A 17,035-nucleotide genomic window follows, 5' to 3' on the forward strand; every position below is an offset into this window, starting at 1 on the left:
AATGTACATATTTTCTATGCAAAAGTCAACATTTTAGTTGACTAATGAAGTGAATAGTGACATGAAAACTTGAAATAAGCTTGGAAATGGATTTGGTAATTGATTCCAACAAGTTTTAAATGCAAAATGTGGTACATCGGGAGTGTTAAAACCAATGTACCCATTGTCTATGCAAAAGTCAACATTTTTGTTGACCAATGAGGTGAATAGTGACACCAAAACTTGAAATTCAAAATTTGAAATTAGAAATGCATCTAGGGGACTTTAAATTGCAATTGGCAATTAATACTAGTAAATGTAAAACTCAAAATGTGGGATCTTGGTGTAATTAGAATTAATATATCCATTAAGTATAAAAGGTCAACATTTTGGTTGACTAGTATGGTGAATAGTAATCAAAATGATTAGTGAATTAAGATGAAGACCTAGAATCAATTCTAAGCTTAAATGCTTAGAATTGTATGACAAATATGGACTATGCATCCTAGTCAAAATTGTTAAAAAGAAATTAGGCTATAAATTTGAAATCCATGAAATATTCATGGATTACTTGAAACATGAAAAATAAGTCACCTAATTGATGTGAATAGATAGTTAGGGCATATATGCCCATCACAAATGGAATTCATAAAATATTAGTAACTCAACTTGAAATATAAAATTTGTAATTACATAAGTAGACTCTTGAATGTATAAATGAGAAAGGAAAAATGTTTTGAATACAATGGTACATGTGAACCATTGTTTAGAATTGTGATCAATATGAATAACATAATGAATGGATAAATAAACCATATTAATGTATGAATGAGACATTAGTTCTCATTATTGTAAAGAGGAGAAGTATTTTAAGTACAATGGTATAAAAGGATAATTGATGTGAATTGTGATCATATAAATGATCAAATGAATGTATGAATTATGATTGAAATTTATCATGAAATAATGAAGTCATAAAGCACAATATATTAACATTTTAAAATATCAAATGCCCTAGTATACCTAACAAGATTGGTTTGGATAGTTTGGCATGCCAATAGGGTATTGTTTTAGCAGTACTGCGAAAGGCTTTATGCCTGTATTCATGGCTTTATGCCCGTATTCATGGCTTTTATGCCCGTATGCATGGCTTTTATGCCCGATTATGTGATATCATGGCTTTTTAGCCATACCGATCGCATACATGGTTGACGCTCGAGTCCCATGGTATGACGCCCGAGGCAATCATGGTGTCCAGTGCCAACGACCGTTATCCATCTAGTAAATGCGGTATAGGTTACTTGGGCGATCAATTAAAGTATTATTCAATTCAGCTAAGTTAAGTTAAGTATAATGAAAATCCAGTACAATTAAATTAAGTATTGAATGAAAATAGATTAGCAAAAGAAACATAACAAAAATATAAATTGCAGAACCGTACAGACTTGAAATACAATACAGATAGAATAAATTATATACCTGCTAGTATTACTGAAAAGTTATAAACTAAGCACTTCCAAAGAGGAACAAACTAGTATATAAGATCGTTGATACTAGAAATACCATACCAAATTAAATTGATTCTTGATTTTCTTATTTATCATTTATTTTTTTCTTTACTTGTATATTTTATTTATGGTTATATTATTGCACCACTAAGCAGAAATGCTTAGCGCGATGGAATTGCTTCCTCGCACAGGTACTGAAGGTAAAACCAGTAGACTGTCGACTGAGATTTTTGGAGTCCAGATCTGCAGAAGTGTCAGAAGAGTTCAAGATTGTCACCTCCTCAGCAATGCATGTAGATAGGGCTCATTTTATACATGTTATGTATATTGTTCATTCCTAGCACATTGTAAATTATTTGTATATCTTGTACAAAATAAACTCATGTAATTAACCTATGAATTATGGAAGCTATTCAAAGTAAGTATTTTAGTATGTGAATTGAATTTGAGTTATAATGAGATTATACTTGTGAATATTGAGATATTGAAAATCTAATGAGATTTACGAGAAACTGAATCGCATTGAGATACATTATGTTTGAAAATTTTTGAGACTATTAAGTTTGAGAAATTGAGTATATATTGAAATTGTCTTTGGCAGTTCGGAAGAATCATAGTCCAAATTACAGCCGATACTTTGTCGGATTATCGTTAAAATTTTTGAAATTTCCAACTGAGTTAGATTCTGATAAAAGTAAAAATAGCCTAAATCTTCAATAAAGTTTTTGAATAAATAAATCAAGGACTGTAATGAAATCAGATAAAATAGAGTGCTCCGGCACACTGAGTGGCATAACTTGCTCGGCTACACTGTAGTCGGGTAAGGGGTGTCACAGGCCTCCCTAATGAAATCATCACTGATAACGCTAAGAATCTGAATGGTCCAAGGATTCAGAAATTGTGTGATCAATACAAAATCCGACACCTCAATTCCTCCCCATACCGTCCCCAGATGAATGGAGCGGTGGAAGCTGCAAACAAAAACCTCAAGAGGATAATCCGGAAAATGACGGTCACGTATAGGGATTGGCATGATATGCTTCCTTACGCTCTCCACGCATACCGGACTTCTGTAAGGACCTCAACCGGCAACTCCATACTCACCGGTTTTCGGATGGAAGCGGTATCACCTATTGAAGTTGAAATTCCTTCCCTAAGGATTCTGAAGGAATCAGGGATTGATGAGTCAGAATGGATCCAGTCAAGGTTGGATCAGTTAAACTTGCTAGATGAGAAAAGGTTAGCAGCAGCATGTCATGGGCAGTTATACCAGATGAGGATGGCTAGAGCATTTGATAAAGCGTTACACGCGAATTCCAACCCGGACCTAGTTCAAGAAAGTCTGCGAATCAAAACGATCCCCGGGGCAAATGGTCACCAACCTACGAGGGATCCTATGTGGTTAAAAAGGCATTTTCTGGAGGAGCCTTGATCTTGACCCACATGGACGGTGAAGAGTTTCTGAGACCTGTGAATGCTGACACCGTCAAGAAATACTATGCCTAAAAAAAAAAAAAAAAAAAAAAAACTAGGGGTGAAAACCCGAAAGGGCATCCCGAGGACAAAAGGGAGAAATAAGGAATGGGGGGCATGAAACCAGGATGAAGAGGAAAATGTCACGGCATGAGGCTTCAGAGAATTTGAAATAATGGCAGCTAAGGGATTTCAAAATCAGCCACAGGGAATATGTGAGAGCTATCCTTGTACCCTTCTTCTTTGAAACTCTATCTTTGTTTTTATTAAACCGTAATAAAATCACACTTCATTCCCCATGTTTCTATCTTTCCCTTATATTTATCTTTCTGCAATCTCGTTATTTAATGCGCTATTTAAATCAGTTAAAATTTTTGCCATAAGATTAAGATTTGATAATTGATAACCTCACGTACTTTACTATGAGATTTGCAGGGAATGACCTAAAAAAAAAAAAAAAAAAAATCTAGAGGTGAAAACCCGGAAGGGCACTTCTAGTCATATAGACGAAAGGGAAGTAAAAACCCGCAAGGGCTCTTTTCGGGAGAAAGAAAAAAACAGAAAAGGGGCATTTGAAGAAATGGGGTCATAGGTAAAGTCTTGCAACTCGTCCTCCATTCATCATTGGTCTTCGTGTTACATAAGTACACTTCATTGGGGAAGAACTGCTCGTGTCCGGATTAGGCATTGCTTTGTAAGTGCAATTTTAATTTCCTGTTATCAACCTCTGGTTCCTTGATCTAAGTTGATTTTAATTTCCTGCAATTTTAATTTCCTGTTATCAACCTCTGGTTTCTCGATCTAAGTTGATTTTAATTTCCTGCAATTTTAATTTCCTGTTATCAACCTCTGGTTCCTGGATCTAAGTTGATTTTAATTTTCTGCAATTTACATTTCCTGTTATCAACCTCTGGTTCCTTGATCTAAGTTGATTTTAATTTCCTGCAATTTACATTTCCTGTTATCAACCTCTGGTTCCTTGATCTAAGTTGATTTTAATTTCCTGTAATTTAAATTTCCTGTTATCAACCTCTGGTTCCTTGATCTAAGTTGATTTTAATTTCCTGCAATTTAAATTTCCTGTTATCAACCTCTGGTTCCTTGATCTAAGTTGATTTTAATTTCCTGCAATTTAAATTCCTGTTATTAACCTCTGGTTCCTTGATCTAAGTTGATTTTAATTTCCTGTTATTAACCTCTGGTTCCTTGATCTAAGTTGATTTTAATTTCCTGCAATTTACATTTCCTGTTATCAACCTCTGGTTCCTTGATCTAAGTTGATTTTAATTTCCTGCAATTTTAATTTCCTGTTATCAACCTCTGGTTCCTCGATCTAAGTTGATTTTAATTTTCTGCAATTTAAATTTCCTGTTATCAACCTCTGGTTCCTCGACCTAAGTTGATTTTAATTTCCTGCAATTTTAATTTCCTGTTATCAACCTCTGGTTCCTCGATCTAAGTTGATTTTAATTTCCTGCAATTTTAATTTCCTGTTATCAACCTCTGGTTCCTTGGTCTAAGTTGATTTTAATTTTCTGCAATTTACATTTCCTGTTATCAACCTCTGGTTCCTTGATCTAAGTTGATTTTAATTTCCTGCAATTTACATTTCCTGTTATCAACCTCTGGTTCCTTGATCTAAGTTGATTTTAATTTCCTGTAATTTAAATTTCCTGTTATCAACCTCTGGTTCCTTGATCTAAGTTGATTTTAATTTCCTACAATTTAAATTTCCTGTTATCAACTTCTGGTTCCTTGATCTAAGTTGATTTTAATTTCCTGCAATTTAAATTCCTGTTATCAACCTCTGGTTCCTTGATCTAAGTTGATTTTAATTTCCTGCAATTTAAATTCCTGTTATCTACCTCTGGTTCCTTGATCTAAGTTGATTTTAATTTCCTGCAATTTAAATTACTTTTATCAACATCTGGTTACTTTATCTAAGTTGATTTTAATTTCCTGCAATTTACATTTCCTGTTATCAACCTCTGGTTCCTTGATCTAAGTTGATTTTAATTTCCTGCAATTTAAATTTCCTGTTATCAACCTCTGGTTCCTTGATCCAAGTTGATTTTAATTTAACTTATGTTGTCGATTTCTAGGTCACCAACTTAAGTGTGCTTTAGCTCCCTAACTTCGAACACCTAATCGTCCAAAATATGAGTCTGAATCTTTACATAATTCCTACACGGGAAATTTTCCCTTTAATAGAAATTATGTAAAGAGGGGCAGCTGTCGACACCATATTTTGGCCGATCCCCAAAATCAATAAAACTTTGAAACTGTCCCCAGTACTAAGTCTCCTTTTGACAGCTAATCTCATTTCCGATCTCTCCTCAAAGAATTGAATCAATGCTAAGTCCTCACATCAGTCAAATCCTTACCAGTCTATTAAATCGCTCACCGATCTCTCCGACCCGTTGTAGTATAAACGAAGTGAACTAGATCTTTTCTTACCAGTTTTATTTCCGATCTCCCTTTCAAAAGTTTAAGAGCTAAGGTTTTGGTCCGGTTTAATGAGGATTCCGATCTTAAGTGTTCAAGTCAAATTTCCAATTTTAATCAAGTCTCGTTCAGCATTTCTTCCCTACCGATTTCATGCTCATTGTGTTTTCCGATCTCTCACACTTAGGTAATAATCATCTTCAGTTATTTCAACATACTCAGACAATCAAGTGTTTAATAATTTAGAAATTTTCCGATCATAACCATTCATCGAACAAAAAAGGGCATTCCACTTCATTTCATTTCAAAAATTTGTACAAGTCATTCGGCTGGGGGATCACCCCCAGCCTGATCTACATTTTGCTCATTTTCTCTCTCACCCTCGGCCTCCTCTTCGCTTTCCTCCTCGCCTTCGGGAGCCAGGTCGGCCATCCAAGAGAAGTCCTCCTCTGGGTAACGCTTCTGGAGCTCGGCCAAGAGATCCTTGTGAGCGTTCACATAGGCACTGGCTATTCCTGTCACCATCTCTTCATCTTTTGCCTTAAGCTTCTCAGCAAGGTGAGCGACCTGAGCAACTTCGTTGGCCCGGAGCGCCTGGACTTCTCTAAGAGCATGATCCCTTTCAGCCAGAACATGAGTCTGCTCGCCGACTTATCCTCATAGTACTTCATGCGCCTCAATTTGAGATATGTAATCTGAGCGGATGAGAGTTGGGATCGGAGGGATGCCACTTCTTGACTCTTCTTCTCGACCTCCTTACCCGAGCGGTGAGCCTTTTCCTGACTACGTCTTTGGTTCACGGGCACTCTACATTCAAACTCATGGATCGGGTCGATGTCGTCAAGATTGTCCGAGACCGTCTCCGATCCTCCCGAAGGCGGATGGAAGACCCCAAGACTTTGGCAAAATCGGGTTCTCCCGAAACGATCGGTTGTTCTCGTGGAAGCAATCGACGCTTGAGCGCCACGAGGGGGCCTCGCAGAGGTCGAAACGACCCCCTTACGTGCTTGGAGCAACCGAGGAGGTGGAGGCGCTCTTCGTCGAGGAGGAGATCGAGCGACTTCTGCGATCGGCGGTCCCAAAGGTCGAGGCGGGTCCCCTTGTATCTCCCTCGTGTTCATGGTAGGGTGTTTGAAGTAGTGCCAACGCTTCATCTCCTTTATTTTCCGAAAATCTCTCTTTCTTTCTTCCGCTTCGTGAACCTTCACCACCCGCCATACCGCACAAAAAGAGGTCGGTGAGATCGCTAAGGTCCAAAGATCGAGAAATAGAAAATACCGATGCCAAGATCGGAGTCAAGCCCGCGATTTTCGCCGTGATCAACTCCATCGTCCAATGATGCATTTCGGCGATCACCGCATCTAAATGAAGTACTTTTGAGTGGCGGCTTGATTCTTCGCCCATCACTATTAGGCTTTCCTCCTTGTTCAGGGTAATACGCTTGAATCAAGGGCCTCGTGCCACCAACTACGGAAGTCCTCGGCGGTCGAATTTTTGCTCCTCGTAATGAAGAAGCGGTTCTTCCAATTCTTAAGGGAGGAGAGCGGTCGGTGAAGAGCCCACAATGAGGCTTCACCAAAGAACCAAAGGCTCGTCATCCTTTCTGCGAGTTAGCACTGCGATTCGGCGAACACCTTAGCCGTAGGATGATTCCCTTAGCTCGCACAGCCTCGAAGGCTACTAAGATCCGCCACGAGTTAGGGTGAATTTGGGCAATGCACACTCGGTGAAATTTTAGGACCTCCTTGAAGAAGTCGTCGGAGGGAACCAAGACCGCCTTTAATCGCTCGTTCCTCGTATACCATAACCATGTCATTCTCTTCAAAGAAGTGATCGGCTCGGTGATCGCCGTGACACCGGATAAGTTTATATGAATCGGGCTCAATGTTGTACTCCTGGCTAAACGACTACAGATCGGTTTCTTGCAAGATCGATGGCAGCTCGTCCATAGGAAGATTCTCCCTCCCTGAGGAAGGTACAAGCCTCGATGGTGCGGTTCGCCCCGAGCCGAACGGAGACCCTAGAAGGTTCTGGTCGTGCGCTTGGCCCAACCACCTCTACTTCATCAGACGACCATGAAACATGGATGGAAGGTGGGCTTGCCGCTCTCTGACCTTCGGCGCCGCTCATTTTTAAGGAAAACAAAGAACTTAAAGCTAAAAGAAGGATTAAAACCCTTACCGGAGCTTGAACGGAGTCGGAAGAGCTTGAGAAAACGAGAGAACTTTGAAGTTGTGAGCAAGAGACTGAAAATGACATACAGGAGCAAATGGCTAACCCTTTACCCCTATTTATACTCGTCCGAGCATTTAATGCTCACGATGTCCCGAGCAATGCATCGGTTAATCGGATTCGCCAACTGCTCGACACGCCTCTAACACTCCAAATTCCATAAAGAGAACGGCTAATTAGAGATCGGCATATTAAGATAAATGTTTTGAATTGCAGATCAGTTAAGGGTTGTTCAGTTAGGAACCAAATCGGATAAACACATCAAAGATCGGAAAATAATCAATGCAATAATAATAAGATGATAATTGACTTTTATTTCCAAAAGATCGGATTACATCATTTGGGCAATCTCTAGGGATCGGAATAATAGAGATCGGAAGATGGGAGATCAGCATGAGAGATCGGAATAGGAGCGTGGGAGGGATCGGAAGGCAAAAAGAATAAGACAAATCCCAAATAACCGTCGTCAGAATCAGAGTTGAGGTAGTTAAAGCGTGGCAGACGAGATCTCTACCGCACACCTAAGAATCGCCCGCAATGCTGACAGGTGCTAGGGTATGTCATGACAGTCCTGTACATCCCAATCTCCACCATTGATCTCACTTGTAAGGACAAACCCGGAACCCTTGGATCAAGAGAGAAGACGACAAGACCAGCGTCTTTCGCTCTTAGCCCTCAGATCGCTCCGGACAAGAGGATTTGAGACCGTCAGATTGAAAGAAGAAAAGGACGAATATTCTGAAGAATAATCTCAGCCGTTCATTTTGGTTCTCTTTAATTCTCAAGCATCCGATCATGTCCTTCAAAATCCAGACCCTTCATCTCCTTCAAAATAAATCCTGACCCTTCATGGGGAGCACCCGATTCCTATAAATACCTGCCTGAAAACTGTTCAAGGGGACAGAAAAAAAATATAGACAAGAGGCAGTAACTATAGTGGAATAACTCTGAAACTTAATTCAGTTTGTTACTCTGCTATTTTTTTGGAGTTTTCGTAGAAAAAACTTTTGAAACTAGTTTTCTGAAGTGTTTTCTTGCAAAAGGGATTCTTGAATACTGAAATTTTTCATTTTCAGTTCGTTCATTATCCTGTGGCACTCCCACTTTCTGTCTTTGTTATCCTTTATTTCCATTGTCTAAACTCCACTCAAGCTTGGTTATTTTGACCTGTTTACATTTTAACAAAGAATACTTCATTTCGAGGCAAACCATAGTCCTCCGGCTGCCAACCTGCAATCTTGCTACTTTTTGCGATTCTGTAGTTAGTTCAATAGACTCGACTCCCTACAGGTCAGTGTTAATATCGCCATTTTATTAAGTCTACTTCTCATTTCACGTATTTCCTTCGTTCTTTTTCTTATGCTTGTTGTTTTCTTTAAGTTCATGTCACGCTAAAAAAATACAAAGAAAAGATATGCTCTAGTATACCCCCGTGCTGGCTAACCCACACTTTTGTTAATCGTTATTATTTCTGAACGCAAGTCATCTAGCCCCGAGTTACGTAGAAGCAGCTAGACAAAATGTAGGTAACTGTGTTTAAAGTGTCTCTTTGAAAAAAGAGGGTCTAAATAACACGTCAGGGAAATAGCAAAATTGAATCACTAGGCTGACATGGGAGGCGATCCAGCATAATGCCATAAGGCGGAATAAAAAATCAAAACTCAGATAAGAAAAAGGGTACAGATAGGATACTGGTAAAGTGACCTTAGGGGAGGTCAGCAAAATTCAGTCCAGCTTCCCTTATTTAGTCACAAAATACCAATTAGTTAAAAGAAGCCTTATCCCCAGCACCATTGAACGCCAGAATCCTTAGCTTTAGGTCCTTATGACATGTAGTTGAAATTAAAATTCGGGAGATCGGAAAGATCCCATTCAGGCTCCCATTAATTTAAAAGAGATCGGAGGAGAGTTCTTATCCAGTCTCAACTCAAAATTTTAATAAATATTAAATAGAGATCGGAGGAGAGTTCTTATCCGGTCTCAACTCAAAATTTTAATAAGTATCAAATAGAGATCAGAGGAGAGTTCTTATCCGGTCTCAACTCAAAATTTTAATAAATATTAAATAGAGATCGGAGGAGAGTTCTTATCCGTTCTCAAATCAGAATTTTAATAAATATTAAAGAGTTCGGAGAAGAGTTCTTATCCGATTCTTAAATTAAATTTTAATAAAATGTTCCTTTCAAATAAAATTAACATACAACAGTAACTCACTAAGGTTGTCTCATTTACTTATGTATCTGGGTGATCCAAATTTAGTGAAAAATCAAATGTTCCTTTAGTCAAATGATTAACATGTCCATTCAAGCCCTCCTAACTAATGCAAAGTTAAATCTACTTACCCTTATTAAGGGACGAGGTGGGGTGCCTAACACCTTCCCCACCCGTTTACGGACCCCGAACCTAGAATCTCTGTCTTGAAGTGGTTTCATTTCAATTTATTTTCACAAATGGTTTTCTTTAGTTTCCCTCAAAACTAAGATGGCGACTCCTCACTCTTTCCCACTTCGGTGAGGGTTCGTTCAGGCGACCGCAAAACACCTTGCGACAGGGGATTAAATCAATATAAGCTCAAGAATTCCAAAATTAGCTCAAAATGATATTAACAATGAAGCTTTAGAGAGAAAAATGTGAAAAAGTATCCCAAATGTATGAATTTACACTGCTTTAGATGTTGCTTAACCTGTTACGTAGGATAAGCAAAAGCATAAGCATTGGCATAAGCACTGGCAACATACCATAAGCATAAATAGTAAAAGGGTAAGCTGTTACCTCAAAATGGTGTTAAACATATGCAGCTCAAAGGAAATTGTGCAACTCATCAATATCAACAAAATTAGGATTGAATAAAAGATAAAGTACAAAAATAATGTGCAAGAAGATGAAAAAGTGTAATGAAATAAAATCTAACAGTTAAATCAAGAATTAAACCAAAGAGCATTCATAGAATAACTATATTCATATTAGAAGATAAAATAAAATAAACTAAACTAAAGGAAATGAATGCAAATATAATCATAAAAACTAATTACCAAAGTATTGGAACTATTACTAAAGTTTGAAGATTAAAATAAACAGATTACAAAATAAACCTAAAACAGAAACTAAAACTGAATTGAAGAACTAAAACTAGTACTAAACTACTGCTACTGTTTAAGCTCTGCTGTCAAGGCTTTGTTGCTGTATCAGGGTCTGCTTTAGGTTCTTCGGTAGGTGAAAACTGCGGGGCAATGGTTGTTTGGGTTCTGCTGGTGCAAAGGAAGTTGGTTCTGGAGTACCACTGGCTTCAGCATGCTGCTATAACAAAGCATAGGTATGTCCTACTTTCTCACAAATATCCATGTGTAGCAACATTGTGCTGTCTATATATGATTCACCAGACACTGGCAGTAGCTTATATAGACTAGCATCAAAGCTAAATGAACTGGCTATCACAGTTATATATCCTCCAAAGACTATGCTACCTTTAGTATGCTTTGTGACAGTTTGGTGCCAATGAGTAGCTAGGAAATGGGCTGTGCTAACTTGTTTTCTCTCCTTCATACACCACAAGAAAAATAAATCTCCAGCACCCACAATACTGTTACTATGTCCCCTTCCTAAAACAGTGTAAGAGAAAAATCTATGGAGGTATTTCAACACATGATCGACTATCCTAGAGGCTTTTGCTATCCTCTGTCTGTAATAACCCCCATAAGGTGCAATGTCTTTCCAGAACTGAACAGGGTCATAGATGGTTTGTTGCCACTCAATACTTTTATAGCCCGAACCCTGAAAACCAAAAATTTCATTCAGAGAATCCATGTCTAACTCCCTATCAATGCCAGCACATCGAAAATAGATCACATCCTTATGCTCAGGTACTGTTGGTTTGAAATTCAGCCTTAAGGAACTCAAAAATTCCAAGGTCAAATCCTTGTACATTGGTTCCCTAATCCTAGCAAACTTAGTCCAGTTGACAGCATCTAAATAGGCAAATACAGAGTCATAAATGCCTAACTCTTTTAAAATCTGCTCATCCATATATTTGTTCGCCAAAATAGGTTTAGAAGCTAAACTCTCATAAGCATTTTTCATATCCATGTCTTTAAAAGCCCAAGGTAATGGAGAAAGTACCTCCTCTATATCATTGGCAGATAACGTAGGTGCTGCTGGAGCAGTGGCAGGCTGGGGAGAGTTTAAGGGTGACTGAGGTATAGGGGTTTGAACTGCTGGTGATGGAATTTGTGAAGAGGACCTAGTTCTTTTGTTGATTGGTTTAGAGGGAAGTTGAGGTGGAGAGTTTAAGTCCAAAGGAACAAAGGGCGTTCCTTTTCTTTTTTCGACAGTGGCTTTCTTGGGTCTACCCGCAGCCTTTTTAGTTTTACCTTTAGATTTGGTTTGAGTTGGCACAGGTTCAGACATTGGTTCTTGGAACTGAGTTTCGAAAAATGGGTGTTTCATTTTGTGGCTCATTTTGTGGCGAGAGGGGGGTCGGCGGAATGAGGGTTGGTGTTTGGCTTTGGGGTAGTGGTGGTGTTTGCGGTGGTGGCGATTGAGGTAGTGGTGGTGTTTGCAGTGGTGGCGATTGAGGTAGTGGTGGACTGGGACTGGGGTTAGGGTTTTTGGGTAAAGGAGATGGAGTAGCCATTTTCGATTTGACAGAGCGTTGAGATTTTCTGGGCTTGGGTTTGTGGGTGGACCACATCTTGGTTCTCACCATTTAATGAAGAGAAATAAACTCTTTAGCTTCCCTAGAAATGCCGGAAAAAATGGTGGAGGGAGGGGGGGTCTGCGGAATGAAGCTTTAGTTTATCGGGAGTTTGGGCGAGGGCTTCATATAAAAAAAATGGCAGAAATTTTGGGCTTTTTAAAATGTAGGGAAGACATCTGGTAATTTGGGTTATGCTTGGGATTAAGCATAGGGTTCAGCAGAATTTGCATAGGATACAGCTTAATAAGCAAAATCATCAGTAAGTTTCGGCAGGTTTTGGGAAAAATTGTGATTTTACTTACAAAAAACAGTCCAAATGCTATGGAATGCTATCATGACTCTTAGCAATTACCAAATGCATATGAATACCACAAAATTGAAAAATTTAAGCTCATCATCTCTCATAAACTTATCAAGCATGATGCAAGCATGTGGTAATTAGCTCAAATTAGGCACCAATTGTGATTACCTTTTTGCAAACTTAATGAAATGGTCTCATTCCTAAACTTATACCAAAAGCACATTTTCAGCAGCATTTGAGACAAGTTTCAGACATTCAAAAATTGCAGAAAAGACATAGAAATTGACTTTTTAAGCAGCATGAACAGTAGCATGAAGAGTAACAAAAATTAGCAGACTACAAAAACTAGCAGCAATTCAAACAAAAACATGTAAATTTCTAACAGATTACAAAACTGTATACTCACTAAAAGGTAAAACTTAACAAACACTATTTTTGCACTTCAATAAAGCTCACATCAGTCCTAAATATCAAAATTAATGCTCATTCAAGTTGTATTTCACAGAATTTACACAAGACACAAAATTAAACATGTGCTATCAAGTAGATTATAATATCAGCAATTTAGCACAAGTTTAAAGGTGTTACTATTCACAGGTACTGAATAAAGTGCATAATTTTGCTTATACTTGTTCCCTTTCAATTCTTTCTTTTTGCTACATATGTTAATTTGCCAATCTTCATGAATGACCTACAAAAGATAAACAAATGTCACTTTTGAGTTTAATGAGGGTAAAAACTGAAAATGAAATGAAATGAAAAATTAATAAACTATAAAAGAATACGCTTGGGTTGCCTCCTAAGAAGCGCTTGTTTAAGGTCTTAAGCTTGACCTTCCACTCCAAATCACCTAAATATCCGTAATTGGGGAACCAAGCCATGAAACCTCTACAACCTTTTGTGTGGGTTCTCCAACAATATAATGCTTTAATCTCTGCCCATTAACTTTGAAAGTCCCTGAGGTTTCATTGCCTATCTCAACAGCTCCATAGGGGTATACCTTTATAACAGTGTAAGGCCCTGACCATCTTGATTCTAATTTTTTGAGAAATAACCTTAACCTAGAATTATATAAGAGAACAACATCACCTTCCTGAAATTCTTTCTTCCTAATATGCTTATCATGCCATCTCTTAGTTCTTTCCTTGTAAAGCTTGGCATTTTCATAAGCATCCAATCTAAGTTCCTCAAGTTCATTTAGTTGCAGCATTCTTTTTTCTCCTGCAGTTTTTAAGTCAAAATTCAGTGTCCTTATGGCCCAAATATGCTCTATGCTCCAACTCCAAAGGTAAATGACAAGCTTTCCCATAAACCAATCTAAATGGGGTGGTGCCAATAGGAGTTTTAAAAGCTGTTCTATAGGCCTAAAGAGCATCATCTAACTTTAGCGACCAATCTTTCCTTGAACTATTCACTGTTTTCTCAAGAATTCTTTTCAACTCTCTAGTTGAGATCTCCACTTGACCACTAGTTTGTGGATGGTAGGGTGTTGCAACCTTATGCTTTACTCCATATTTTTGTAATAATCTTTCAAATTGATGGTTGCAAAAATGAGAATCTCCATCACTTATAATGGCACGTAGAGTTCCAAATCTTATAAAAATGAACTTTTTAAGGAATTTAATCACAACTCTAACATCATTAGTTGGAGATGGTATAGCTTCAACCCATTTGCTCACATAATCTACTCCAACTAAAATGTATTTGTGTCTAAAGGACGATGGAAAAGGTCCCATGAAATCAATGCCCCACACATCAAATAGTTCCACTTCTAATATATTTTGGAGGGGCATTTCATCTCTCTTTGAGATATTACCCATCCTTTGACACCTATCGCATGTATTTACAAACTTTCTCACATCTTTAAACATATGTGGCCAAAAGAACCCTACTTGAAGACCTTTTTCTGCAGTCTTTGTCACACTCATATGACCCCCATAAAGTGAAGAATGACAATCTTTAATAATATTCCCTATCTCCTTATCAGCTAAACATCTTCTAATCAACCCATCTCCACATCTATTGAACAAAAATGGCTCTTCCCAATCGTAATCCTTCACATCAAAAAGAAATTTCTTTCTCTGCTGCCATGTTAGGTTAGGTGGAAGGATTCCACACACCAGATAGTTCACGAAATCTGCATACCAAGGGATTTTTGCATTCATAATTACTAACAGTTGCTCATCAGGAAAATAATCATCTATTGGGGGCTCTTTTCCCAAATTATCTTCTTGTTCTTGCCTCAATCTAGACAGATGATCTGCTACCACATTTTCTACTCCTTTCTTGTCTTTGATTTCCAAGTCAAACTCTTGAAGGAGTATCACCCACCTTATTAACCTAGGTTTGGCCTCTTTTTTCTGAAGTAGATATTTGATAGCTATATGATCTGTGTATACTATTACCTTAAACCCCACAAGATAGGACCTGAATTTGTCTACTACGAATACCACTGCCAAAAACTCTTTCTCCGTAGTAGAGTAATTTGAGCATCATCTAAGGTTCTACTTGCATAGTATATTGCATACACCTTCTTATCTTTCCTTTGTCCCAAAACAGCCCCAATTGCATAATCGCTAGCATCGCACATTAACTCAAAAGGTAATGACCAATCGGGTGGCTGCATAATAGGAGCAGATATCAAAGCTTCCTTTATTCTGCAAAAAGCGTTCATACAATTAGTATCAAAATGAAATTCCACATCTTTACTCAATAAATTGGTAAGAGGCTTAGAAATCTTAGAGAAATCCTTGATGAATCTCCTGTAAAATCCAGCATGCCCCAAGAAACTCCTCACTCCCTTTACGGATGTTGGGGGTGGCATTTTCTCAATAATTTCTACCTTTGCTTTATCCACCTCAATACCCCTGTTTGACACAAGATGTCCCAAAACAATTCCTTCTTGTACCATAAAATGGCACTTTTCCCAATTCAAAACTAAATTGAACTCTTCACATCTCTGCAAAACCTTAGAAAAGTTAGATAAGCATTCATCGAAAGATTTACCATACACAGAAAAATCATCCATGAACACTTCCAGAATACCCTCAATCATGTCAGAAAATATGGACATCATACATCTTTGAAATGTAGCAGGGGCATTACATAGTCCAAATGGCATCCTTCGATATGCAAAGGTACCATAAGGACATGTGAAAGTAGTTTTATCCTGATCATCTGGGTGAATAAGGATCTGAAAGAACCCTGAATAGCCATCTAAATAGCAAAAATAAGAATGATGAGCTAGTCTCTCAAGCATTTGATCTATAAATGGTAATGGAAAATGGTCCTTTCTAGTTGCATTATTCAGTTTCCTATAGTCTATACACATTCTCCATCCAGTTACAGTCCTTGTAGGTATTAGTTCATCATTCTCATTTTTCACTACTGTGATGCCCCCTTTCTTGGGTACAACATGAACTGGACTTACCCAATTGCTGTCAGAAACAGGGTAAATGATACCTGCATCAAGCAATTTCAAGATTTCCTTTTTCACAACCTCTTTCATATTTGGATTCAATCTCCTCTGTGACTCTCGAGAGGCTTTATGATTATTTTCCAACAAAATTCTATGCATGCACACAAAAGGATGTATTCCTTTAATATCATCAATGGTATAACCGATTATCCTTCTATGCTTTCTAAGAACTCTTAATAATTTTTTAACTTCACAATCATTCAGTTTAGCGCTAACAATTACAGGATATGTAGAATTTTGACCTAGAAAAGCATACCTGAGATTTGTTGGAAGAGGTTTCAACTCTACCTTCGGTGCTTCGCTTTTTTCAAGCTTTGATGATGAAGTTGTATCTTGCTTCAAATCCCCAATCTTTTCAATATCAACCATAGGCAAATGTGCATTTCCTTCCAAGATTGTAGCATATTCTGCAGCTTCTTCAATCTCAACCCCATTTTTGATGTTATAAACCAAACAAGCTTCTAAGGGATCTTTAGGATGTTGCTTTTTGAGCACTTCTCTGACCTCTTCATCTACTACATCAATTCTCAAGCATGAATTTGAATCATCTTTCTTTTTCATTGCTTGAAACAAATTAAATTCAACTTTTTCTTCCCCAACTTCTAATGTAAGCCTCTCATTTTTTACATCAATCACAGCTCCAGCAGTAGCAAGGAAAGGTCTACCAAGAATAATATGAATGTGTACATCCTCCTCCATCTCCAATACCACAAAATCCACTGGTATGAAAAATTTTCCAACTTTCAGAGGAACATTCTCAAATACCCCAATTGGAAATTTAATAGACCTATCTGCTAACTGTAGTGAAATGGTAGTAGGCTTCATTTCTCCAATCTTCACTTTCTCATAGATAGATAATGGCATTAGACTAACACTGGCTCCAAGATCACATAAAGCCTTATCTATACTGATATCCCCAATGTGAC

This window comes from Hevea brasiliensis, chromosome 1, assembly GCF_030052815.1.
Source record: "Hevea brasiliensis isolate MT/VB/25A 57/8 chromosome 1, ASM3005281v1, whole genome shotgun sequence".
Lineage (NCBI taxonomy): Eukaryota > Viridiplantae > Streptophyta > Magnoliopsida > Malpighiales > Euphorbiaceae > Hevea > Hevea brasiliensis.